At 36.9% G+C, this 27,828-nt stretch overlaps 1 long non-coding RNA gene across 1 annotated transcript in view; it reads right to left on the reverse strand.

Annotated features, from left to right (window-relative positions):
- LOC121647593 overlaps nucleotides 1-12,583 on the reverse strand; it is a 37,232-nt gene extending 24,649 nt beyond the window's left edge. Inside the window, exon 1 of the long non-coding RNA XR_006011865.1 lies at nucleotides 12,104-12,583. This is a non-coding gene — a long non-coding RNA (uncharacterized LOC121647593). The remainder of the gene's footprint in view (nucleotides 1-12,103) is intronic.
- Nucleotides 12,584-27,828: the final 15,245 nt, after the last annotated feature.

The raw sequence follows: 27,828 nt of genomic DNA on the forward strand, positions 1-27,828 counted from the left end.
TAAAATAAAATGCCAACAGCCAAAATATATTTTACACACTATTCCTTTATATAGTTTGCCCACCGGCGAAACATTACAATTTGTTGTTGCACATAATGATAGCGTGTTACCACTTCCAAATGGCAAAGAGCCAAGCTGTAAGGAGGAAAATGAAATCAAAATCAGCCAAGGAAAAATGACATAATATTTTATGAGACAAAAACACTAGTACGCTAGACATTAAATTGCTGGTCTGAAAGTTTCCAAAGGGACTCAGGTAGTTAGATTTGTTGAATAAATAAGCATTTTAGTATTATATCAGTCTAACACACTAAATGTGAGCCCTAACAACATCACACAGGATGTTTAGTCTCATTTGTAATGTTATAATTAGTAGGGCTGGGTTTAAAAAAATGGATTAATCGATTTGAATCGATTCAAATTTAATAAATCCATTATTGATTCATAAAACTTGGAGATGCCTGTGTTGCCTCCATCCAAAATCAACTGGCGTTGCCGAGAAAATGTCAAAATGTGGATTACATTCACCTGTGAAGTATTTTGTCGCGTATTACAGCTCACACTAAGAACATGGGTGCCGCCACGTTCAACAGAAGTGTATATATATATATATATATATATATATATATATATATATATATATATATATATGTATAGATAGATAGATAGATAGATAGATAGATAGATAGATAGATAGATATTCAACAACAGGAAGTGATGTCACCACGCAAGTATGTACTTAATAAATCTGACATGGTCATTTAAAGTATATATATATATATATATATATATATATATATATATATATATATATATATATATATATGTATAGTTTTCTAGATGCATACTTCTCGAGAATTTAAGTTTCACATCTTGAAAAACATCAGCGAATTCTACAATGATGTACCAATATTATTCACGCCACTCTGCTAGACCTAGAGACGCCACAGCTAATCATAGTGACTCATCCAGGCCAGATGTTAATTTAAAATGTTTAATTCAACTAATTAAATTGTCTCTTAAAAAAATTATCAATGACCTAATTGTGTGTTACACCTTGTAAAGACAAGAGACAAAAAATTTCACGATACTCTTGACTTGAAAGGAACTAGAAGCTTCTCAAGTTACCTTGTTTAAAACAGGCGCTACGAAAGTTTGGCAGATCTAAAAACTAATTTGACAAGGCAAATTTTTTGTTTTATGTGCTCTCAATGTTCAGCACTTTGGTCAGTACTTGTGCTTTATAAATAAAGTTGGCTTGGCTAATACTTCACAAGCAAATGCCAAGATTTAGTCTAATTTAAATTAAAGACGAAAACAGTTTTCAAAAAGGTTTGTGAAAATGTCAAGTGTTGAGATGTCCAGATGTAAAAGGTTTCTACATTATTTTACAGTTTAGGCACAGTTTGTGCAAAATCACAATCTTTTCTGTTCTTTAATGTACTCACGGATACAGATGACATCTATGATCTCTTGCTAACTTATTTAATGACTGAAAAACAAAGTGTAAGATTTTGAAATCAAGCCAAAAATTAACCAGAGTTCAGTGCAAAGAAGCCGAAACAGGCAGAACCTGGACTGTTAGGACAACAAAGGGTTCTAGATTCAAAAAAGTAGAGACAAGGTGATACCAGAGTGAAGAGTATTACAATAGTCAAGTGTGGACGAGAACTAGAAAGACATGCTTTGCTTCTCAAAGTCAGTAAAACTTAGAAAAGCTTTGTACTTTGCAAGGGCCACTAAAGGAGAAGTGGAAGTCTTGAGTCAAAATAAATACTTCAGTTTTTTGCTCATAAAGCTTGAGAAAACACAGTGCCATTTACGGTTTAGCAGTCCAACAAGGCCTTTAATGAAAGTTTGGTTTTCTTTTTGTCAGAGATATTTCTGATAATCATCTGCATAGAAACATAATGGGTTCAATATTTATGAGAGAAATTTGGTTCAAACAAACATAAGAACACGAAGAGCGATCCAAGACTGCACATCTGCACCAGAACTGAGTCAAGAGTCATGAGTCATGGATCCAGATTCAGTTGGACAAAATTTTTAATGACTTCTGAAAAGTGCTGTGGTCATCCTTTTGTGAGAGTTGTGAAAATCTCTATAACGCCTTTTTTTTTTAATTATTTAATAATCCTGCTAAAAAATAAAAAAACAAACCAAAAGATCACATCCTCCACCAAATCCAATGTTATATTTCACAATTTTAACAAAACTTTTCCCAATCTGTACCAGAATTTAATAGTTTACGTCTCCAAGTCTCAAAAATTTTTTGATTGATTACAAAGCAAAAACAAACAAATGAAAACAATCACTCTTGGTGGAGGAAAGAACCAAGACCCACCATAAAATTTCATACATGAACATTTTATATGGAAATATTTCTTTTTTTCTCTCTCTCTATAGATTTGTGGTCAGAGTTTGCTTAGCTGTTTGTCAAGGAAACAACAAAAACAATGCTGAATTCTAATTTAATGTTTTGGAGTGGATATGGAATGAAGGAATGAAGTACAAACAACTGGGAGACAAATGGAAAGGATAGGAGTGCTCTGATTAATCAGTCACCACTCATCATCTGCTGTTATATATTAAGAATATAGTCAGCACAGCAGACTATATTCATTTTAAAAATAACAATTCTACACATACTCATCACATATAATTAGCTTTATGAATGTTTCATATTTAGGTAAGATCACATACCCCTGAGCAAAGAATAAAAAGATGATATTAAAAATGTAAATTATATTGTATGAATGGATTCAAATGAACATAAAGTCTATATGTGTGCACATTTAATAAGAGTGCATAATTGTACTCAGGAAATATGACGCTGCTCTGCAAATAGCTTAATTTTGAAAAGCGAACACTGGAGTCTCAGCTTCCTGTTCAGCTCTGCTGTGGCTTGCTCAAGAGTTCCGCCAGAGGTGACACAGCAGAGAAAAAGGTGAAAGAAACAGCTGAGAGAAAGGTACCTAAGCAAAGACAGGTTTAACGAGTATGTTGCACAAGCCTGAGAAAATGACCCTATATTAGCAAAAGTAGCATTTAACATTAATAATACAAAGTTTCGCCTTCACTTGCTGTTTCAGATGACATTAGTTACTTTTTTTGTTTTGTTTTTTATTAACAGAACAATATCAAGTAGTTTTCTGTAATAAGGGGCTGAGAAGGAAAGGGTGGCAGGAGAGCGCAGCAGGGAAGCTGTGGCCGACTTTCTGTACAACAGAGCTTTAGAGATCTTCTTTCAAAAAACAAGAAAATCAAGTGCTCTCAGCCTGGCTACAAACTATGCCAATAGATAAGGCTACATTATAGTTGTCCTGAATAAATTATTCATTTATAAAAAGTTGTGATAATAGCCACAGATGTGGGTCTTCACATCTGTTTGGTATTTATTTGGTCTTTTTTTTTTACTCTATTCTACTCTGTTGTGTTACATTGCATTAAAATAATTTCATTATGGGTTAGAAAATATCTTGTTTAAGTGTTAAAACATATAATAAAAAATTTTTTCTGAAAAAAAAAAACAAAAAAAAAAAAACTATGACATTTTCCATGTTGCCATGGTGAATTTGTTGTGACAAAGGAGTTTTGATCTGTTTTGTGTGCCATATTTATGAAACGTCAATCAACCTCAAAAGAAGAGGGGGAGATGTGGGAAAAGAAGAGATTTTAATATTAACTCCAAAACTTTAAATTGGGCTATTGCGATTTAAACTTCTCTTCTATTAGTCTCTAACTTTCTCTCTCTCTCTCTCTTTTCTGATGAGACACATAAAGACACACAAACCTAACAATGAACCCAACATGGTAGGCTTACAAGCTAATTAAAGTAATTAGGTGTTTTTGCCTGAGTGCTGTTTGGGTATGCAGGGTTTGGCCTGCTCAGTCTGCCAGCCATAGACCTGGAATGAAAAGCTGGTACTCACCACTTTTTCCTCCCTCTGATCCCCTGCTGCTACCCTCAATACCAACAAAGGTATTTCTGCCCTTAATCAACAGGAAGAAGGGAAGAGATGTGGAAGTATGTTTGTATGTGTCAGAACACAAGAAAATAGGATTTTAATAAGTAGATTATTAGGAGTATATGGTGTACTTGAAGGCAAATATGTGATGACTTGATAATTTCCTTCTCTGTTTTCATCTTAAAACTGAATTACTTTACTGATAGAGATTAATATGTGACAATATTTCTTCTCCTGGATCCATTTGACCTCATTATTTTTTGCTGAAAAAATGTCAATGGACTAAATATGCTGTACCCAAGTGAATCAAAAGACATAAATCTCTGAATCTGGGAAAATGATCAGAAGCTGTGGAATAGATGAACAGATGATGAAGATGACAGTCTGGAGGAAAACTCTATCACATTAGATATCCGCCTGTCTCTATTGACCTGTAAAATCTTTAAGACTGGAACAAATGCAAATAGCGCTGACTTCCCTGCACCAAAAACTCCTGAAGGCTTTTCAAGTGAGCTCATTCTCACAATGGTGGGGTGCCCAGAGCAGGGTGAATATACGGTCTGGACTCTGAATGGCACAATGTGTGAGAGCCAAAAAAAAAAAAAAAAAAAAGGGAGGGGGGGCTATGAAGTAAAGGCTAGGGACCCTCCGGGCTGCCTACCACTGAGCAGAGCTTCGACTGCTTCGACAGAACAAAGCTGACTACAATCCATCTCTCGGCACTGCAGACTCACACTGTACTGTGCTGCACTCATAATTTAATTACACCAATAACTATATGATTAGAATATGGAAAAAACAAAACAAAAAACAAACAAAAACATGGATGCCATGAGTGAAGCCAAATCTCCAGTGTTAATGCAGTGTACTTTTTAGACTGGAAAACACTCCATTTAAAAAAAAAAAAAAAATGGACAAAAATAAAACCTGGCATTTTTTCAAATTACAAAACTAGTTGCCATCTGTCTCCCTTCATGTTTTCTCATGGATATGCAACAAAACCTAAAGAGAAGAAATCAAATATTGAATTTTTGCAACAATCATTATCCTTTTAAAAACCCTTGAACAAGACATAACTCCTTATCCTTACTATGCCTAATCTTTATAATGTTATTTAGTGCTTTGTACAGTTATGTTGAATGTTAACGTTACTAGTGGATTGATCATGTAAAGTGCATTTAAACAGCAAACTCCTCAGTATCATTTCGATGTCCATGACTGAGGAATGTTTTGGTAATATTTCTTTAAAAGAGGGCTGAGCCTACAGCTGTGAGAGCTCTCAGCATTGTTGCTCTTCTCACATCTACTTTCAAACTTCATTTTCAGCCCTTGAATAGATTTTCACAGACGCTCTCTGGATGTTGGAAGGCACTTTCACCAGCAGCCAAATTTCCCAGCATGCCTTGTGGCATGGTTAACTTATTCCTCAAAAGTTAACTGTGAAGTTGCTCTGTGCATCACAAAACATGGTGCAACCTTGTGCTCAAGCAACTCTTTTTAAATATAAAAATACATAAACTGCTGGAAGGAATACATTTTTCTAAACATTATTTGTTCAATGGTCTTTGTTTTGAGCTTTCTTTACACAGATTCAGAATTTCATTTCAAGAATTTTCATTTAGTTTTGTGGCGTGACTTTTATCTAAAAGTTGTAATTGAAAAACTGGCGCTAACTTCTAAATAGCATCCTCTACTAACATATAATGTTTTATATCATTTGCTTTCATTGAACTTGAATTAAACCACTGGAATTAAAGACACATCTAACAAATGTATCATCAAAGCTACTTAATAGCTTAAAAATGGAACCTATTTTCTATGATGCACAACTAAATTATATTTAATCATAATGCCATGGAAACCGTTGCACACCTTTGCTTCAAAGTGGATATTACAGCTCTGCTGGGTGACATGTGAAGGACAGTGCAGGCTGCCTGCAGCATCTGGTGGACACCTGCAAGACTGCAATTCATTGGAGAGAGAAAAGGCAACTTCTATGATTCTGCTAAGTCACAAAAATCTCTGCGCCATCCTACCTTTATAATCTGTGCTTCAGCCACTTCCACGGCCAGTGGAAGTGTTAAACTCCAACGCTTCCATCTTGCGAGCAAAGGCAACATAAATCACAGCTAAGAGTCAGCAAATGACAATAAAAATATCAACACCAACCTGCATAAGCAGACAAGAATATGTTCTCTGTGTGTGCAGCAAGTAAAGTCCTGCCAACTATTTCTGTTGTTTTTTGAGGTCACTGACACAGAAGACAAAGCCAGACTGACCTGGGCACATTATCAAGCCATTCAATGTGCCATGCTATACAGCCGATTTGAAGTTCAAAATTTGTATAAATTTATACTTGCAATGTTAGCCTTCCATTGCAGTGATGTGATACTAACACACTGGCTATTTTGACTATGTGATTAAAGTTTGATTAAATTATTAAATCATTCAAAGTCACCTAAAAATTATATATATATATATATATATATATATATATATATATATATATATATATATATATTAGAATTTACAGACTTTCAGGTCACTCTGTTCTTTTTGTATATACAAAAGAGTAATAATGAGTCTTTCAAAGTTTCCATTTTATCTTCTGTTATTGCTGTGCATGCTAAAACAGAAAATAGCAATACGTGTAAAACATTTAAATCGTATCCGATGACCGAGTCTTTAACTCTAACAAAGTGGACTGATTCAAAATGCATGTTTAACTTGAGCACCTCCGAACAAGAATCTGTTGATTGATGTGAGCTCTTTCATTTAGGAGAGCTAATCACTACAAGTGAACCTGATCACGGAGGGACAGCCAATGACACCAGAATAATTACGTTGTACAAGTCTAATCCTTTGCACAGCACTTAGGATGGTTTTAAAGGTCACCAGGGCAAAAAGCAGCACTCCCTAAACTCTTAGGGTGAAGTCTGGCCCATTTTTACAGTCACTGGGGCACAGGCCTGATTTTCTAAAACCTGTGAAAGTAATCCCTGGAGTAAGGCCTCTAAACCTGCTCTGCCCCTGTAACCATGGCAGCAGACAGGTAGTGTCTGGGTCACAGGGCAAACATGACCAGGGTGCAGAGTTGGCCAGCCTGGTAGTGTTAATAAAACAGCTAACCTGGTGAAAATAAGCACACTTTCACTAACGTAAATATGATTGTGCATACAAGCAAGAAACCACACAACAAAGTTGCCGGCTGACCTGATAGGTAACATTAATACTACATATCAGCAGCCCATTTGCCAGGATTGATATTATTTTATATTATATACATTAAAATTTGGGTGTTTCTCAACCAAGATGCCTGCCTCACCTCCGACTGGTCACATACTGACACACTGTCAGGAATGTTACAAAAGGCTGTATTTTAAGGCACACTAACCAAGTATGATGTCAGAACCAAACCAAACAAAAATGGAAGTTAAACAAAACAAAAAGTAATAAAATAAATGATAAAAATAAAATAAAATCTTATATGAGATTCAAACCAACATTTGAACACTTTCTCCACCTGTTAGTTCTCACTTTGCTGCTGGTTGATAAGCCACAGACGTGCATGCTGGCATGGCATCAACTACTGCAGAGACCAGCAAGTTGTCAGGATATAGCCAAAATAATACTGACGGCATTTCTCTGAGAGGCTTAGAAAGATGTATCTGCTTGTCAGAAATACCGAATAGTAACGTTTTTCTCTGGCAACTAGGTTGATGTGCAAGACGCAACACCATCAGGGGAAATATTACAGAGCAGATTAAGTTTTGTGTTTATCACTCCTTTGAAACAATAATACATTCTTAACATTAATCAGGAAGTTGGAAATAATTTATGATTAAATATGATATAATTATTCAGATATCTGATTTCATGGTTTTGGTTTTAGGCCTTTCTTAGTCTATTGTTCAGCGTTGGTTTAATTCTATCAACATCCTGGATATATTTTATGTGATTGTGCATTTTTTTTTATATAAAAATACTTATTAATGGATCAGTTATTAGTAATGTAAATGATTGTCAATTTTGCTTTGATTGACTGTTCATTGACAGAATGGTTGTTAGCACCACACCAGACTGATTGTCCGTATGTTATTTCATTTCTAATGTTTAATCCTGATTCCTCACATGTTACATTAATAGTCATGGAAGTCATAAAACACATATCTTTAACAACATTTACATTTTTGACATGTACTCTATCCCCACCCCCTTTTTTTGCCATATGAAATATACATAAGAATTAATATTGAATCAGGAAAGCTCAAATTGTTCAGTTGAATTTTTTTTGTCTGCTTATAAAAACGCCCAAAAGATGGCCTGATTTGTCTTGCCCTTTCGAGAGAAACACATGATCCCCCCCTGGCCTTTTCAGCTCTCCGTCTCTCTTTTCAGTTGCTATGAGACACTCCAACTGAAGCCAAGGCTTCCACAATTCATTACTGGAGGAACAAAAGCCAAAGCACTGGACAAAGCAAGGCAGACCAACTCAAACCAGCTCCCACTTAACACACACATCACACCTCTGAGTGCTCTGCTGACATACAAATGGCCAATTCAAGACCCATCAATTTCCTTTATCTAAATCATTTTTTTATTTTTTATTTTGCAGTGCTAGGGGTATGGATAATAAGAAATAATCAAGTTCATTAGAAGTCAACAGGTGGACATTTTATCAGGCTTAAAGAAAAAATGTACAGTTCTTGTTTATTATCGCCATTTATAACATTTTGAAATGATTTCAGGAAATATTTCTACACAATAGAAAAAAAAATGTGGTGTTATTGTGCCAAAGGCTGAATAGGCTACAAAGCACCAGCAGTGCAACATCACCTGTCTCTGGCTTTCCACCAACTCTGCCTCGCCAAATCATGAAACATCCCTTTTCTCTCCAACCAATCAGATCTCAAACTCTGGCTGTTCGCAAGCAAAGGAAGAAAGGGGAAGGCCAACGAGCAATAGCCCTCCTCCTTTTCCTTGTACCCTACACACACAACAATCACCATCTGAGAAATGCCAACAGACGGGCAATCAGTCATTGTAATTAGGCCTGCTGCCATTCCTGAGCCTTCATAATTCAGGCTGGAGCTTGAGGACGTCGGTAGTGAGATCCCAGCTGCCGCCTACCACAGCCCACCAATGGCTTACCCAAACCTCGACATAGGCCACTCCCTTCTTTAGTCCCGGTGATGAGGGGGAACAGCGAATTTATAAGGGGGGCTGGTTGACTGCAAAATTACCCCCCCCCCCAACCCAACCCAACCCAGTCACGCCCCTTCTTTCTTTTCACTGCACTGCAGAGTTTCTTTCTCCAAACTGCTAGAAGAACAGATACCTCGCCACGTGAAAATAGCTTTTAAAAAGAGGACTGGTCATAGTCTGAATATGTTTAACATCACCATGAAAAGTGAGCTTTGGTCATTTCTTTTGTTTAAGGTGCAGAGGTGTTTTGGGGGACCTTGGATTAACAGGACAGATATAACTCACTCTTTTCTCTTTGGAATTCATAGCTAAACAGGAAGCGACGACAGTATTTTGCAGAGATTAATTTTATTTGCTTACGGGCCGACTCTGAAACTGGCTCAGGCTGTTGTATAGGACCTGAAGTTTTCTTGGCAGTGAGGTGAAGAACTGCAAGTTCAGCCAAAATAGACAATAAAGCAGAATGAAGAAACATGCCAAATTGCTGGAGCAATTCAGTACAGAGGCTCATTTTTCCAAAATGATTCATGCTGGAAAGAAAAGCATTTCCCTGTCCTTAGATGAACTTAGTGTGCTCTGTGTCAGCTTTACATGGAAGAAAAGGGGGGAGGGAGGAGGATGTGACAGCGCTCAGTCGCACAAACGCGCATGTGTGCTCACATGCACATGACCACACAGCTATTACTGCAGACTGTTTGCCCACTGTGGACTAGGTAATGCACATAAAAGCCCAAAATGTGGATGCACAAATATACACTACTTTTAAAAAAACAAACAAACAAACAAAAACAAAAAATAGATATTTTTAAAGTCACATGGGAAAAGCACATACAAGGATAAAAAAAAGAAAGAAAAATAAAAGAGGATACAGTAAGTGCCATTTTGCACAGTGCTACATCACGATCTATAATAACCTGTAAATAGACAAAAGGTGCTTTTCACATGTACTTAGTTTTCAGCACAGTAGCAATAAAGTTGAAGAATGAGGGAGAACTAAAGGCAAGTTTTGTATCAGTCAGCAGTGTCCTGAGGCTGGTTTATTGGCTTGTCTGGCTCAGCTGCCTGACACTGTTCACCTGTTCCTTTCTCCCAGGGCAGGACGACAGTCCAAACTACTACAGCATAACAAGAACAAGAACCTCAAACTTATATACCATATGTTCAGCCAACAAAGAAGTACCTTTGCTATGAATTACCAAGTAAGCATCTGTTCTATAAATGCCATAACATGAAAGAAGCATTTAAAAGTCAAATATTTGTTCACTAAGTGCGACTACTTCCACTCTGCCAGTAAAATATGTGAATATAAGTAAATAAAACTTGTAATGGAGGAGTGCACTCCTATGAAAACAACTGCTCATTGAGCCTCGGTAAAATTAAATCTTGCATTAAGCTAACATTAAGCATTCGTTTGCACAGAGTGGATAAAACTTTTTGTTATTTCTTTTTGTATGACACTGCAAAGAGCGTATACGCACTCATAACAACGTCGCTTATAACAAAGTTGGAAGTCGTTGCAGCTGTTTTGCAGAACATCATTGATTTACAGCTGATATTATAGCAGATCAAAAGAAAAATCTCTTAAGAATTATGTGGAGAACCAAAAAACTATGCAATTCCCAGACTTTAAAATAAAAGATCACGCTCTAGCCTATATGGTTAGAAACTGTTAATAGCTGCTGGAGGATATTTAAGGGTTTAGTGTTTGTGCATCATGTAAACTCCAAACCTGTACTGCCTGAAACACTCTTAAAACATGGCATGAACTTAAAGACAGAGTGCTGCAGTCTTACATACATGCTAGGTCACATATCACAAAACTCCACTCTAAGGATCAAACTAAGACCATTTTGATGGATGCAAAAAAAAAAAAAAAAAAAAAAAAAAGTTTTTGTTCCGTATCTGAATTCAGCTCAAGGACTTCTTAAAGTTTATTCCAGATGTTGTCGTTTCTGAACCATGACTAAAGAAAGCAGCATTTCATCTTCAGGATATATATTTGTACTTGCTCTGCGTTGTTAGGTGTATTTTTTTGTATAGTTGTATTGTGGTTCTTGTGTATGCACAGTTGTATGTTTGTATGTATGTACGTTATTTATTCCTGCTGGGGCCTCTTGGCCAGGTCATGTTTGCAAATGAGAGCTGGTTCTCAAACATTTTTTACCTGGTTAAATAAAGGTTAAAAAAAAAAAAGAAAAATCAGGAAATCAAAGATGTTGTCACATTGCAGTTGTTTTCTGTATTCCAAAGAAGCAGCAGAAGCTCGACGGCCTGGTTATACACAGCCGTCAGTGGTAGGTAACATTGATTTTGGTGCTAATGCAACAGCGGATTCTAGTTTTACATCTGATTGTAACATTATATTACAACTGAAGACCCAACCAAGTTATACAACTTTGCTAATCTTTTTGTTATTTGTCTTATTTGTTACCAGTTGGAACATCCTGAAATGGGCTTTACATTTAACTGCGCGGACCCAAATAATATTGAAGAACAAATAATACTTAAATATTACATTATAATAATAAAAATAAAGCATAGGCACTCTGAAATTATTTTTATTTATATATCTATTTTTCCCACAATTCCCCTGACAGTTGACCTGAGACCACTTGACACCCACCAACAATGCACACAGTATCCAAGGACAGCAAATAAATAAAAAAAGAGAAGATCTATAGCAGTTCACTGTAGAGAATCAGATTAAGAATAAATTCCCAAAACTAGTAATAAAACCAAAGTCACACACCATAATTTATACAGAATTATAATCTAACTAAAAAAAATGAGGGGGGGGGGGATACGTATGGATATCCTGCTGGTATTGCAACTACTTCTCCCAGTCATATCCCCTGACTAAATTCAAATAATTCACGTTATACACCACCTTAAATGCGTCGAAGAACAAAGAGAAGTTGCAAGCGACTCACCAAAACAACGAACCATGTGCTGCTTGTCAGCTGAAAGCCTCCTTCTTGCGTCTTCAACAGGAGTTTCTTTTCTTTTCTTTTTCTTTTTCTTTTTTTTTTTTAAAGAAAAAGAAAACCGGGATTTATGTTATGGTCGCAGCTGCTGCACGCACCTCTGCTTTTTAAGGAAATGACAAAGTGTAAACTTTGTTTTCCATCAAATAATAATTTAATTCAAATAGCCTGTGTAGAAAGTTAAGATCCGCTGCGGTGTAGGTAAAGTATGAGGTGGTGTGACGGCTGTCGCAAGGACAGGATTACGGGCTACACTTCGCAGAGAAAGCTTCTCATCTGTTTCATCCGCTACGCAGGCTGTCCTCTGTATCTCCACATGGCTGCATGGCGAGTCTGAGTCACTCCGCTGTGCGTAAAGGCTGGACTGCAAGTTATTATCACAGCTAACAAGGGTTTTGATTGGTAAGGTTTATGATGAAACAAATATATATATATATATATATATATATATATATATATATATATATATATATATATATATATATATATATATATATATATATATATATATATATTTGTTTCATCATATATATATATATATATATATATATATATATATATATATATATATATATATATATATATATATATAAATTCACTTGGCTTCGTTACCTTTTTTTTTTTTCTTTTGTTTTTAAGTAATTATTTCTTAGATTGTTTCAGGCCCTGTCATGCATGCATACAGTAGTTTAACGTTTTTAATCAAGCAGCCGTAATGCCTGCACAGTTCATGCTATTTGGGTTGTGTTCTGGTCCAATGTTTGATAAAGTAATGATAAAATGTTGTCCATAATGCACAGTCTTTGAAAAGATAAGTGAAAGAGCTTTAGTGCTCTTTGTTGGTGACCATGAGGGTCATAACCATATTTTTTCAGGCTAACTCACTCAAATTGCAGGGTCAGTTTTTAACTTTGGAAATAGTACTCACCAATAACAAGAGTAAGTTTAGAAAAGTGGTGTTCACCAAACATTTTTCTTTCTTCAAAAGGGTCCGATTAAGATGTTACAGATATGATCTTGCCCAAAGCTAAATTTAATATTCTTATGTAATTAAAGACAAATGAAAGAACGGTTACTGCAAAAAAAAGTGATTTTTCTAGCAATAATTACACTTTCTATTAAAATGAATCCTTATTTCACTTAAGACATTAGATCTCAGCCCTAATTGTACAATATAAGCAAAGGTTTTGTGTGCAGCTTGTTGTGACCACATTTTCTTAATCATACTTTGTTGACTCTGTAATGTGCCATTTTCTTTTGAATAAACACATTCTCATTTGTCAGCACTCAAGTCCATAGGCGTCCTCTGTTCAGTGTACACTTGAGTGGCCAAGTAACTCACCCTGCAATCCTTCAGTCAGACTGAGTGGCCTCAGAGAGGTTTGAATGGCCATCACTCAGAATAGCTCACTCTCACTGTATCTTAAGTTGCACCTGTTGCCTGAACTATTTTAAAATACCTGACTTGACAGATGGTAAACATAGGCTGCACTGACCCCCAACTTACCCCTTCACAGTGTTTTGCTCTGGATCCACGCTATTTATTGTCTTGATAGCTAACAAACACCAGTCTTTTTACTGAGGTGACTTTAGTGATAGTTTTCATTCCTGATGGACATTGCTCACACAACCCTACTGAACCCAAACTGCATAGAGACAAGGGTAATGAGATTAACTGTGCATGAGTGTGAGTGTTGTTTGTGACGTGTCCTCTCCAGATTGTGTGTGCGTAGCTTTTCAGGCTCTGCGGCTCATGTGACAAAATCGCTGCAGTTAAGAGAGCAAGGATTACTGGGGTGGGGTGACTGAGTTCACAAAGCTGTGTGTTCAGTGCAAGAGTAAGGCACATTGAGCTTGTGCCAAAGGAAATGACATAAAATGTCAGGGATTTCTAACTGTTTCCAGAGATAAATTCCTCATTTGTTCCAATTTAATGCACAGGGGGAAATGGTTTACCTTATAGGACATGTGTTGATCTCCAGTGTAATTTAGGTTTCTTCTGTATTATCTGGTTGTATCTAAGCGTTAATTAGATTCTTCCAAATTCCCCCAATTAATTAAATCTCTTTTTCTAACATTTACTGGTATTCTTTATAAAATGCATAAACTTGTTGTGCTCAGCCAATATGGATTTGATTATTTTTGCAACTTTTCTTCCCACACTGCAGCACAATTAGCCATGAAATCAATATAAAAAAAAATAACTGGTTAGAAAAGAAGCTGTATGAGTGTGAACTCAGATCTGCTGTTTTTGAGTAATTATCCACCTGACAAAGACCATCAGTCATTTAAATGACAGTAAATCCAGAAAACAGAAAAAAAAATCCAAATGATATCACAGGACAATCTGAATCTCCACCACATCAGGTGGTTGAGCCATACGTTGCTTTTCAGAGACGCTGCTGGCTTCAAGATGCATGCGGACCATTGAGTCAGGCTCAGCATGAAACGTCTCTGGAAACAACAATCTTCCCTTTAACAGAAACCCATCTGGCTGCTCCACACATGGATGCAAGGACAAAGATAAAACTGTGACTCTGCGTGGTAAATCAAATCACCACTGTCAATTTGATATTAAACTGTTTACGCAAGATTTTTCCTCAGCCTCAGCACAACAATGAATCACATGTCCGCTGGAGGAGCACAGTAGTGCCTATTTTGTGTTTATTTGTGTCATTAGTGGACATCACTGGCAGTGTTTTGTGCATCAGGCAGGTCTTTCATACTGTCTCACAAGGGTATTTCCTCAGGGAGTGTAAGGAGACACTGAGTGCATGAGATCTTTTGTTTGTGCCAAACAGGCCTCATGGCCAATTTCAAATTCGTTTTAGAGTACCTCTTTGTTTTCGCTTCTGTTAAAATGAATTGAAAATAATTTTACAAATTTGTACATTGCTTTTTTTTAACTTTTATATAGCCATGATTTCATGATATTCTATAAATACTTTTTTATGATGTATGCAAATACTGCAGAACAAACCCTTAACATATACATCTCTACACTTAGCTTTAAACAATGAATCTTTTGTGCTACTTGATCAAGACATCAGACACAACAAGCCATGCAAAACCATTTGATATTTAGATGAAGGATTATGACTTACATGCCTTGTTGCTTTTTCTCAAATCAATAGAGTTTGCCATCATCCATAAGCTGCATAAGCGCTGAGGTCGCCTGGGATACTGCTGAGATGTTTTGCTTGAGTGCTCCTTGACCTCAGACTGTCTCGAGGCTCTGTGCACACTGAGGCACACTCATTTGTAAACAGACTATTTTGCTGAAGTTCTCTAGGCTCACCCTGCTGCATCTGAATAAGACTACTTTGCACAAAGAGACCATTCTTACTCGTGCTAGGAGCCAATTTCTGCTTTATATTTGTAGCAGAGGTGTTCATATGCTTTGTACTGAGAAAATAGTGCTTCATTCGAAGGTAAGTGTTTGAGCTCAGTTGTTTTTCAGTGTTTAGACCAACATCATCGCAAACAATGCTGCATGAAATCCAACAAGATCGTAAACCAAAATCTGGCAATGGATTGCATGCTCTTGGCTTTCACAAACTTTCTCCCAGTCTCCCCTGTACTAGTCTGTTAACTTTCAGAGCTACCTCCTTAGGAAAACATGTTCATTAAACTCACAGCAGGATTCCCTATGTGGGCTTTGCCCTGTCATTGACGGATCCATGAATGACTCAATGCGTCTGGATTTGTAACCTACGAGAGCTTAAGAAAGTCTGGGAGACAATGGCAACTGAGGCAAAGCTTCAGAGCCTTCAGCCTAAACAAAATCTCATTGTTCATGTTTTCCACAGTTAGGGGGGTTAGACATTCCCTCACCCACCCCCCACTCCATAAGACTAGAACCTACATCCACCGTCCCACCCTAGTCTCTGAGTGCTACTGGTGTGGCAAGCAATTAAAGAGGCTGCCTCTCAGTTTCGGCAACTCCACAGGGGGAGTCCCTTCATGAAATGCACTCCTCATTCTGAGTCCAGACAGCAGCTGATGAGGGATTATCTGCTGGCAGAGGCATGGCATACTCCCCACCATAATCTTCAATTAGTTCAGTTCACGGTGATATGTTGGCCAAACCTGCCACTACCTTTCCCACGGCTGCCTCATAAACACCATAATCAATGTTTAAGATGTTTTTAGCTTTGAATGTCACATATTAAATATTATGCTACGTCACAAGTAGTGAAATGATGATCTTTAATTTATGTAAAATATTACAGAATTCCTTGTTAATTCTTTCTGTGTGTGTTGGTGAATATCTCTCTGACATGTTCATTAATCTGATTGATGCACTGAGTCTTTGACAGCAAATTAAAGTGCATACTTACTCAAAAAGACATATTATGGACCCCTGAGTGCTGTAGAAAAAAGGTTTTCCGTCTTTCCTGACAATACAGTCGCCCAGCCCCTGTCTGGGTTAACACCCCCCTCCCCCCATGCCATGTTTGGACAGACATGTAAACAAGTAATTTTTTTGTAAGTCCAAGTTAATATTCAAGTATCTGAGTGGCAAGTCCATATCAAGTCCTAAGTCACAGTTGTAATGAGTAATCTGGTTCTTGTATGGTCTGCTTAACCCTTAATCGCACCCAAGCACATTTATGTGTGTTAGGGTGCAAAAGGGAATTTTTTTAAAGGGGTGACAGAGGGTTAAAGACTAAATTATAATATACAAGATATTTAAAATTCATACTCACCCTCTATCTACCAGCATTTTGTAAGACAAATGCTCTGTCCCTCTCCTCTGGACAATTTTTTTGCTTTGCTGAATTCTGAAAACCTGTAGATGAAGATGGGAATATATTCAGATAAGTAAAAATGCTCCTAACTTATCCAAGAGTTTTTGATGATGTACAAAAATCCATCACAGTGAAATTTTCAATACTATTATCAATTCATAGCATTTTCCCCCTGAATGTAATAAGGAGGACCAGTACGCTGCACTTTATTGCAGAGATCACCAACTGTTCCGCAGGTTTTAGACTTATTCCTGCTGCAACACCCTGCTTAGATCCAACACTTACAGGTCCAATAAATATTCTTTACATTCTTAAATTATAAACAGTTATACCTTTCTAAAAAAACAGACCCATGAAAACCATGTTGTGGGTCTGATCCAGGTTGGTCCCAGTTTAATGTCATTATTGCAAAGTCAGCAATTTATGGAATTGTGTTCAGTAAATTTCTCATTCTTATTCTGAACACATTCAGTGGAGCCAATGTGATGTAGTTAACATGATTTTAGAGCAACAATAGTAAAAAGCTAATGTTTACTGCTGTGGTGCTAAGATCATCGTTAACATAGATGCTAACATTAAGCTTTCATATTACAGTGACAAACTTCTTCAGGTGTGTTTCAACCCATAAGAGCCCGACGTGACATATTTGTCACATGCAGTTTCTGAGACATTTTGCTTCAATTTATGGTATAAACTTTGCTTAAAATCATGTTGAACACAATCTGATGCTTGTCCTCTGTCCCCTTATAGATACCCAGAAGCAGAGAACCACATTATAATATTTTTTAAATTCTCACATGGTAAAAAATGGTAGACTCAAGTCCCCATCTCTGTTTTTGAATAGTTTAAAATTAATCTGATTGCCTGGTTTTCTCTGCCCATGTTGCATGGAATTGTGGCCTAATGATTAAATCCTTTTTCATCAGATCAGAGATCAGACTTAGCTTCTTGTAGTTTGAGTGTGATTCGCATGTCTTAAAGAAAAGTCTTACCCACAATTTCTACCGGGTTCATGTGCGCCATGTTCCAGCTGCGTCGTGTTTTCCTTCTGACCTCTGCAGCTGGTCATTTCACACCGGGAGTGTGTCAGATGTGAAGTGCCTACAACTGCAGTCCGCGTAGCTGGATCATAAAATCACAGAAAAATTGGAGAATTGACCGATTAATTAAATAAGGTTTACATAGTTCAGCGAGCACAAATTAACACGGGGGCTTTTATTTTGAAAATTACCAGAAGCTTTTAAACTGCTCCCGTGTCTGACTTCCTGTCTGGCCTTAACTGAACTACTGAGCTTGTTGTGTTCTGGAAATGTGATTGTATTTTTAGCGGAGAGCTGCGACAAGGAGCTTCTAAGACGCTTCTGACACGCACCGCGGAGTGCCTGGTGTCAACCAAACCATTGACTAAAACGGCTGCAAATAGCTCCGGAGGCCATGGCGCAGCTGGAACACAGCGCACACTCACCCAGTGGAATTGTGGAATAACTTAAGTTAGGTCAGTTTGATGTAATGGTCTGAATGGTTGGTGTCAAACTCTGGTCCTTGAGGGACTTTGTCCTGTGGGTTTTAGATGTTTCCCTGCTGCAACACACCCAATTCAAATCAAATGGTTCCAACAGCTTGTCAAGACCTGCACTGGGATGACCCATGAATTTGAGTCAGGTGTGCTGAAGTGGGAAACATCTAAAACCTGCAGGACTGAAAATCTCAAGGACTGGAGTTTGACACTGATGATTATCTTTCTGTAAGGTTTTCCAACATTGAGAAAGAAATTATTGATCTAATTTATTATTACCACCTGATTGCAAGTTAGTTGCTAGACTAACACCTCATTTCCACCAGGTGCATGTGCACCACATTACGGCTGCACCACAGTTTTGTTCCGACTTCCATGGCATGGCAATCTACACCAGGAGAGTGTCAGGTGCAGAGCTCCTGCGAGTGCAGTCCACCTAGCAGGATCTCCTGTGTTTGTCCCTATCTGAACTGCGGAATTCGACGCATTCTGGTTGCGTGCTCTGTCAAAAATAGACTCAGCGCGCAAATTTAACGAGCTCAACAAGGCTCTTCTGGGATACTTCTGATACGCGCTGTGGCGCACCCTGTGAAAACCAAACCATTGACTAACACGGCTGCAAATAGTAGTGGGGGCTAACACGCACCTGGTGGAAAGCAGAGGTAAGGCCCATCCCTGAATGCTTGGCTTGGCTTGAAGGTACTGCTGTGCTTTTGGGCTCTTAATATTTTTCAGAAACACCCACCATTGGATTTGTGCCTTGAGACAACCCTCTGACATACATTTTCAACCATAAAGACTATTCTGTGGATGGATGCCTCCTGGATTATGTTAACTGATTTCATGAAGGAACAGGTTTGTTTATCTTTTATTAAAGTAACCAAACAAATGAAAACAATAAATAGAATAAATTTTAGAGTCTTAAATTAAATAAAATGTAATTTGTAAATGCAAATGGCTCGTGGTATTTATGTTTATTTATTTTTATTTATGAAGATCCTTCAATGTATGTCTTTAATAACAGCTGGGCAAACGTTTATACTTCATTGATGAAGAGAAAAACTTGCTTTGAGCTAAATCACATGCTTTTTCAGCATTATTTTTTTCACATCTGTTGGTTTTATGTGTTTGCATCCTGTTCATAAAATATAAACATTTTGGACAAATAACAACCACATAGTCAGCAGAGAAGACAATGCTGTATAAATGTTGCACTATGATCAAGAACATAGTAGTGTTGATGTAGAAAAACATATACTGTAGAAGTGCATTACATGCTGCATTCACTTACATGGGCATCTAGGTTTACCCAAGTAAAAGTCACTTCATACCCAATATTTGATTTTCAATTCTTGGGGTGGCCATTTAGACTTTAGAAGTGGGCCATGTCCCCCCAGACCACCCCTCTGTCTCCATCCTTGTGCACTTCATGAGTTATTTGAATTCATTTAGGTTTTTAGCTTTGCTAAATAGATAAATTATGGCACCAGTTTATTACAAAAGCCATTCAAAGACACTTAAAAGACAACATACACTGTAAAATGTAACATTTGTTTTAATAGAACATAGTGGATATAACTTAATTTTAATCTAATTATAAGTAATACTGATCTTATTCACATTATAAACATACTTATGTTGAATCAGTGTAATTAAGAACATGAAGAATGACAGTGGGAGAGCAGGGTTTCCCACAATACTGGTCACCTTGATTAACAATAAATTAGAGATAATTCATGTATGAAAACTTGCACTTTTACTTTGGCAGATTAGTAATGGTTGAAATAACAATACTTTCTGAAAGTATTTTTTTTTACTTATTTAGTTGTTCAATAATTCAAACAATACAAAGTTTTGATTGATCTCAGAAGATGTAAAATATCTAAAATAAACTGTGTATTTTCCAGTCACCCAATGTCTCAAAATGTTTCAATGTTCTTAGTTTTATTGTATCTTCTTGTTTTGTATTATTTAGAAATAATACCATTTTAAAAAACAAAACAAAACAAAAAAAGCAATCCCATGTCATCCTTGATGATATTTACCTCCAAATCTCCAGTGTGAGGAAACCAGTTCTCAGTTAAACCAGACAGGAAAACATGTCCTGGTCTCCATATTGACTTCATATCGGCAACAATCCACCTTTCACCATGGTTTCAGCTCAAAGACAGCATGTTCTGCTCTCCAGTTACTGGTCATCCCTGTGTTTAAAACCAATTATCAGGCAGCTGTTGCACCGTCACAGAGAGGTCTGTGGTCTGACATTAGTTTTAGCAGAAACCCCGCCCACACCGAGATCCTGCTGCATAGCAAGAACAGTGTTGAGTTCATCCATTACTTTAAGTAAGGGCGATTTGAAATCATTATGTGTGTTGAAACTAAAACCAACATTTTGTGAAGCTCCTCTTTTAATTTATGTGAAATGTATCAAATCAAGTTTCTTCCACAACTTCCTGCACATACAGCAAGCAAAAGGTTCTACACACTCAAACTATTCTATATAAATGTACTCAATCACCCAAACACAATAAATAAATAAAGCAACAAGATTGCATATATTTTACATCATAAAGTTAAATTTTACAGTGTACAGAAGTTCTCTTAGAACATTCCAATTTTTTTTTCCTTCTACGGCTATACATGTAGTGTTTATTTTATTGTTGAACACACACCTACACATTAGTATAGCATTGCAGTGTGGCCTTCCTTGTCTTGCTCTTGGAGACTTTGATTTACAGCGAGGCAGAACATCAAACCGCACCAACCTTATGATCCCTGAATAGCAGTTCTAGATCTAGATTAAATGGAAGAGACGTAATCTGCCTCCCTGTCTTAGCTAATATGGGTAAAGTTGGAAGTAATTTTGCAGCAGCAGCCTGAGACTCCGAGGTGAAGCCATATAACAGGCATGCTTTGCAGCACTCTGTTCTGGTTCTGGTTCGTTTACAGTTTGTCTCAAGTTACTAAAAAGGAAACCCGTTAATTACTTTGACTGAAAGATGTTTTTGAAAGCTCAGTTCAGTCACATGGTGAAATACAATCCTTGTGCACAGATGCAGTTTGAATGTAGCAGCGTTAGCCATTCAAATAAACTATATTGTATATTTTTTAAGAAGCCAGCCAGAAATGGCTGTATTTTGGGATTAATTGCAGGAAGGGAGGGAGGGAAATATTTAAATGTGAAATTATTACTGTTTTCCTGCTTAATCTGCAAGCTAAAAAATACAATCCATGCCCGCCTTGGCTGATATTTGTTAAAATCTTAATTTTGTGTGGGAACACTAGCTTGCAAATCCTCAAGGAGCCTATTTTCGTAGAACTCAGAAAAACACTTCCATTTTAATAATTTATCTTTCATCAGGCATATCTTGTTCTCGGGGCTTGAATGTTAAAGTGAAACTGAGTCTTTAATAAATGTGCAGCAGTGTTTGGAGAGGAATACTATATTTTGTGTAACCAGTCTTCAGCTCTATAACATTGCTTGAACTGATGTTGGAAAATGGCAGCTCTGATACCGCACGTCACTCACAACTGTCTTACTCAAAGGCACTGTTAAAATGTGATTTTGGGATTTTGGGATGTAAAAATGGTATGATATGGATTCTATAAGCCCATGTTGTCAGAGAATGACTGTGAGGGTTAACCGGTCATTAAATTGTCTCGGTCATGATCTCACTCATCAACTGTTTTCCATTGGATATTATCAACAAATCTTCTGAGAGAAGATATAAAAGAAAGAGAATCTCATGATTTGCCCTTTATTTTTTTTATTCATTTGAAAGACATTAATGCATTTAATTATACTATGCAATAATGCCAAAATAAAACTTTTCCATAATTGCCAAAAGTTGCATCCAGTGGTTCTTAAAGTGTATTTAATTTAAGTTTAAGATTTCTGTATCAACTGACTGTAAAACTGATCTATTATTTCTGCTTAATAGAAACAGTTGCTCAAGTACAAAATATTACATGTATGTTATGTAGCTTTTTGGAAAAATTAGCACACATTTAGTAACCTTTGTACAAGAAAAAAAGTTTCATTTGCAGGAGAGGGCCATGTAACCGAGGAATACCGATAGGATGAGTCATGTCCGTACAGAGAGGGGTCATCTGAGGTAAACTGCCCATGTGCAATCCCGTGGTACTTCAGCTCTGGCACTACTAGAAAAGAAAAAAAAAAACAAAAAAAAAAAAAAAAAAAAAAAAAAAAAAGCTGGTCCGATATTGACATAAAGCCAGAATTTTATGATAAAAGCAAGGCTCAGCACTCACCTCAGCTTACCTGTGACCTGCTTTTTAAGGACAAGTCTTATAGGATGAACACCCAGGTTTTATCTGCCAGGTGTTTTTGTGCGTGGGTAAATGTGGGTTTTGTTTGTTTTTCCCTGCAGCACAGTGATAGGCTTAGACAGGCTGGCAGACGAGCCTTAACAAGATGTGGGACAGGCCTTGATAATGCACTTAGATGAGCTCTCTATTTTCGGTCATAGGACTCCATGGACTCGCTCACCCCAGCCACTGCAAATTAAAAACAGTTGGCTGCAGATTCAAATATCAAAATACAGCAGGAGCTTTGTTTTTGTTTCTGTACATGCAGCATGGATAAAATCATGGCTGAAGCACATGTGCAAGTGTGTTTTATATTCACAATTAAATGTGTTTATTATATTTGTATATATTAGTGGAGCTCTATGCTCAAAAGAATCTTCCTCATTTTCAGTTTGTTGTAATCTTATCTGATTCTCGTCAGCACACTTAGATGGTCTCCATTTGAAGGTTTTGTCCAAAGACTTGACCTAGAAGTTTTTTGATGTTACTGAGCACGACATGTGTTATTCATCACGTGCTGTCATGAAGTGTCAAAAGTAGCTAAGACAAATGTTACTTTTTTGTTTATGAAACGATCTAATGATTTCAAATCTTAAAGGAGTGTGCTGAAGTAGTGAGATCTGTTTTTTAGACATGCAGTCTTAGAGTATAACTCAAAGATAGGAGAACCCTTCATTTGTAAAACCCATGAAATAGAACATTCTTCACCACGTGCCAAAGTTAAAAAAAAAAATAATAATAATAATAAAAAAATAAAAAAAACACACAAAAATATTCAAAAACAAGACATTTGCATGAATTTTGGGCAGACTTGTGGATTCATTGTACATCAACATACTTTTCCTTACAGTAAGTGATCTCAAAGAACTTACAGAATGAAGCAATCAACACCAGTCTATGCACAATATGATTACTGTATATCTTCTGTAGCTTCTATGCTCCTCCCAGAGATGACAAACATGCTTTGTCCTTGTGCAAGGAAAGAACAATCGCTTCCTTTGTGGTGGAATGCTCACGGGTTAGACAAGGTCAAGGATCTTGAAGAAGTGCATGTGGATGACTGTAAAAAAGTGCATATATAGCATGGAAAGGAAACAGGACATAAGAAAGCCATTTACAAGAGTGTTTACGGTAAACCCCTCATCAGGTTTCCTGTTTTATTTTCTAAAATGTAATGCGTTCACAAAGCTGTTCAGAGCTTTGTTGAAAATATTTCAGTTGCTGTGCTGAGGCAGTTTTGTTACTCCCTGCGTCACTCCCTTTCCTTCCCCCCTCTCATCACACAGGCTGAATCAGCACACTGGGCCTCCTGGTGTTGCTTTCTAAATGGTATCGCCACAGACTCTCTTTAAAGACACAACCCATGCATCACCAGAAAGTGCTCTGTCCTCCTGTGGCAGTGTTAGAGGCTACAGTGTGAGCAGGAAAAGAATTTGAAACAGCTGACCTGGCTTAGAAGTCACCAACAAAACAAAAATAAAAAAAACAAAACAACAAAAAACAAAACAAAACACTATGAGGCATTATGAACTGCATTGTCACATTGTATGTTGCTACCCTGCAGTAACTAAACATGTTACAAAGGAAGTAGATCAGTGAAAATTGGCAAGCATGTGAATATTACTCACTGAACTTCTACCTGACCCATATGATTGCAGGCCAGCTTTGCTGTAGATGTTAAGCATGCAGCCAGTGTGAGAGTCAAGCAGTTTATAGCTCTGGGGTCTGCTCTTGTTAAAAGGTGCAAATTGGTCTAGACACAGCAAAGACTGATTGTATATGCAAGGAAAATCTGGTGCAGACTCCATCAGTACAAATTAGTGGGTCACTGAATCTTGATTCTTATCTTTGTAAAAAAATCTTTGAAGCATTTGGACAAAACATAATCTCATTAGTCAAAGTGCTTTCCCCCCCTTGCTTAAAGATGCTAGCAGTAAAATAAATAAATAAATAAACAACCAAACAATAAATAAATAAATAAGCAAGCAGAGTCAAGTACTGCTTGAACAACAGTAGGAATAGTGAATACAATGCATGCCTACCACATGAAATCTGTTTATTACAACTCGTGTCGTATTTCTTTTGTTCTGGCGATTCTGTAAATTTAATGTCATCGTACTGCCTTCACATCTGAATCTTCTGAGCTCTGGAAATGTTTAGCACATCTACAATGTAAACAAAGGATTAAAAAACTACAAAGTCAGAAAGATTATAAAGGGGCAATCAGTACAAAAACTCCAAGAGGCAAGAAAATGATTCCCAAGAAGAAGAAGCTAAATTACACAGTTTTGCATGTAAATGGATTTTGTTTTAGCTATTCACAGTTTAGAAATGGACATAGGTTAGGTGAAAAATGTAAGATAAGCAAGGCCAAGAAAAGAATGGCTGTTGAAGGCCATGGGTCAGTGAAAGCTTGAGGTACTGGCCAGACTTAGCAAGCTGGGAGTCAACTGACCAGTGTAACTTTTCATCTAGTTTAACCTAATTTCTCATTTTGTTGATTTATTCAAGCAGGTGAAGGAGAAGAAGAAAAAACAAACAAACAAACAAAACAAACGAACAAACTTAAAAGAAGTAAAATCACTGCCCCAGCAGGTTTTTGAGATTGCTTTCAACACCGAACATAGAACGTACACTTACATGGACTGCAAGCAGTGCTCTGCAGTTTAAAAGCAAAAATATCTCACTGACATATTAACAAGGTTGAAGACTTGCTATTTAGCTGAAGGGGACTTTAAAACAAAAGAAAACAATGGTCTCCAATGTACTTACCACACTCCATGAATACATCTTCCAAGATGAAACAATAACCTCCAAAATGGAGTCAAATTTAGGTCTCATGGATGAAAGTCTAATGATTTATTCTATTACCTCTTTAATGACCTTATGGGCCTGTTTGCTGGCTTATTTTGCTCTTTGAGCAGTTTTGTAATGTTAATCAAAATCCCTCCAATTTTTCTCATTGAAATCAGGGTTTGCCACTGAGACTCTATAAAATAGCATTAGTCATGGTTCAGTTAATAAAATGCATTATCCAGACATAGCAATTATATTGTATGTGCACCTTTAATACAAGTAAAAACTTGTAAAGGGGTGGAATATGAAGGCAGGTTTGGTTATCAATGGAAGTGTAACAATCACAACCCAGCAAGGCAAAAATAGACTGAAACAAAACAAAGATATCTGTAAGCAGATAACATACACATGACTTAACTTGACAGGTAATTACACTGGAATCACACCATGTTTCCAAGTAACATAATGTAATCCAAGTAAAGAGGAAGTCATTTCATTCCTATGAAAACTGATATGTCAGGAAAGGACGTTTTGTTTTGTCTTTCATTTCTAATTCAGTTTTTTCTGCTTTAAATTAGTTTAAGTCAGTAAAGAAAAACCATAAATCGGTGATTTAAAAACCTGACCTCACACACTGTTGTCACACTGTCTAGTTTTTATCATGTATAAAATCCATAAAAATGGGCATCTAAATAAGCTTTTCTCAAACCAGCAAAACTTTTAAAGAGATATGAGTTTCAATCATGCCTGTATCATTTGTTTGTAGTTATGTACTCATCATCCCATTAAGCAGAAACTGGGATTTATCATGTTAGTTACATGTATGTAACTGACATTATGAGAGGGTGATTGTGTCTGATTCAGCACAAAATATTCAAACCTTCACTGTGATACATTTTTATTTCCTGCATGGTTAGGTTTATGCGTAAGGTTTATGTGAGGAGTTTCACTCTCACTGCAAAAACAAACAAAACCTTCTACTGAAAAACATCACTGAAACTGGTGGGAGGTGACCCGCATGTAAAAAAAAAACAAAAAACAAAAAACAACTTTCTAACTGACTGTACAACCTAGACAAGTTACTACACTACCAAACTAAATGATAAATGTAAAAAAAATTATGAGGAAAACCGTGCTGCATCACCAACATAAATAAAAAGTGGCTGGTATACAGCTCAGTATCGGGTTACCGGGGTGCTGGAAGAAGCCGGGGTTATTTCAGGGCACGGGGAGTTAACTACGTCTGAAATGACAGGAGTAAGTGAATGAGACAAAAGCTGGCAGACAAAAAAAAAATGACTGAATGAACTGTGACAGATGGTGCTGTTTGTGTGATGCTCTGCAGGTGAGTGAGCTGATGTATTTTGTACTGCAGATGCTGTCATGTGTAAGATACATGTCTAACTGAGACAGCAGCCTATCATTCCTAAAATAATTTACATGTTCAGTCTCTTTTTAGCAACATATATGTTTTTATTTCATTAATAAAATTTGTGCAATTTTGCTGTTTAGTATATTTTGTATGTAAACTTAAACAAAATTACCTTAAAGGCTCAAGATTTATTTATTTATTTACTAAGTTGCTTAAAATAAAGGAAACAGGATCATAATTGGAACCAGTGGATGTTTCCACTGATAGCCCAAGAAAACAGAATGAGAAAACACACTTTTCTGAAGCACATTCTGAACAGCTTGTGTTTCTGACGTGGAACATGGTGACCTACACACTTGTTATAATGTAGAATTCTGATAGAAACCATGCTACTCAGCAAGGTTTAAAAACATTCCACTATGCAATCATAGCCATGAATGACATTTCCTCACAGGGGGATAATCAGATCACTGAGTGCACTTGCAATTATTATTCAGTTTGTGTTAGTTGTGTGTACCACAATACTTTCCAGATTCCTAATGTCAGTTCACAGGCTATGAGAGGAGACAGGTTTGACTTTAAGTTCCGGTTAAGATCTAGCAGAGATTTAAAAAGAGTATTTACATGTGTTTGATCTTCAAGCATTATGTGCTACATGCTGAAGCAGAACCACATATTATAACGCCCTTTGACTCATATAAGTAGGCGCAGTGTGTATCTTTGATCAAGCTCTCTTGGCTCTTAAGAGGGGTACCGTTACTGTACATTGATATGCCTGGTGGGACTGGTAGAGTGAGGTGTCTGAGCCAGACACTGTTTCAATCACACTACAAGGCTGGAATTGGAGGAGATATGTTCCTCTGCATCTAGAAAGTGGTATGCAATCAACAGTCAAACCCCTAACCCC

This window comes from Melanotaenia boesemani, chromosome 10, assembly GCF_017639745.1.
Source record: "Melanotaenia boesemani isolate fMelBoe1 chromosome 10, fMelBoe1.pri, whole genome shotgun sequence".
Classification (NCBI taxonomy): Eukaryota; Metazoa; Chordata; class Actinopteri; order Atheriniformes; family Melanotaeniidae; genus Melanotaenia; species Melanotaenia boesemani.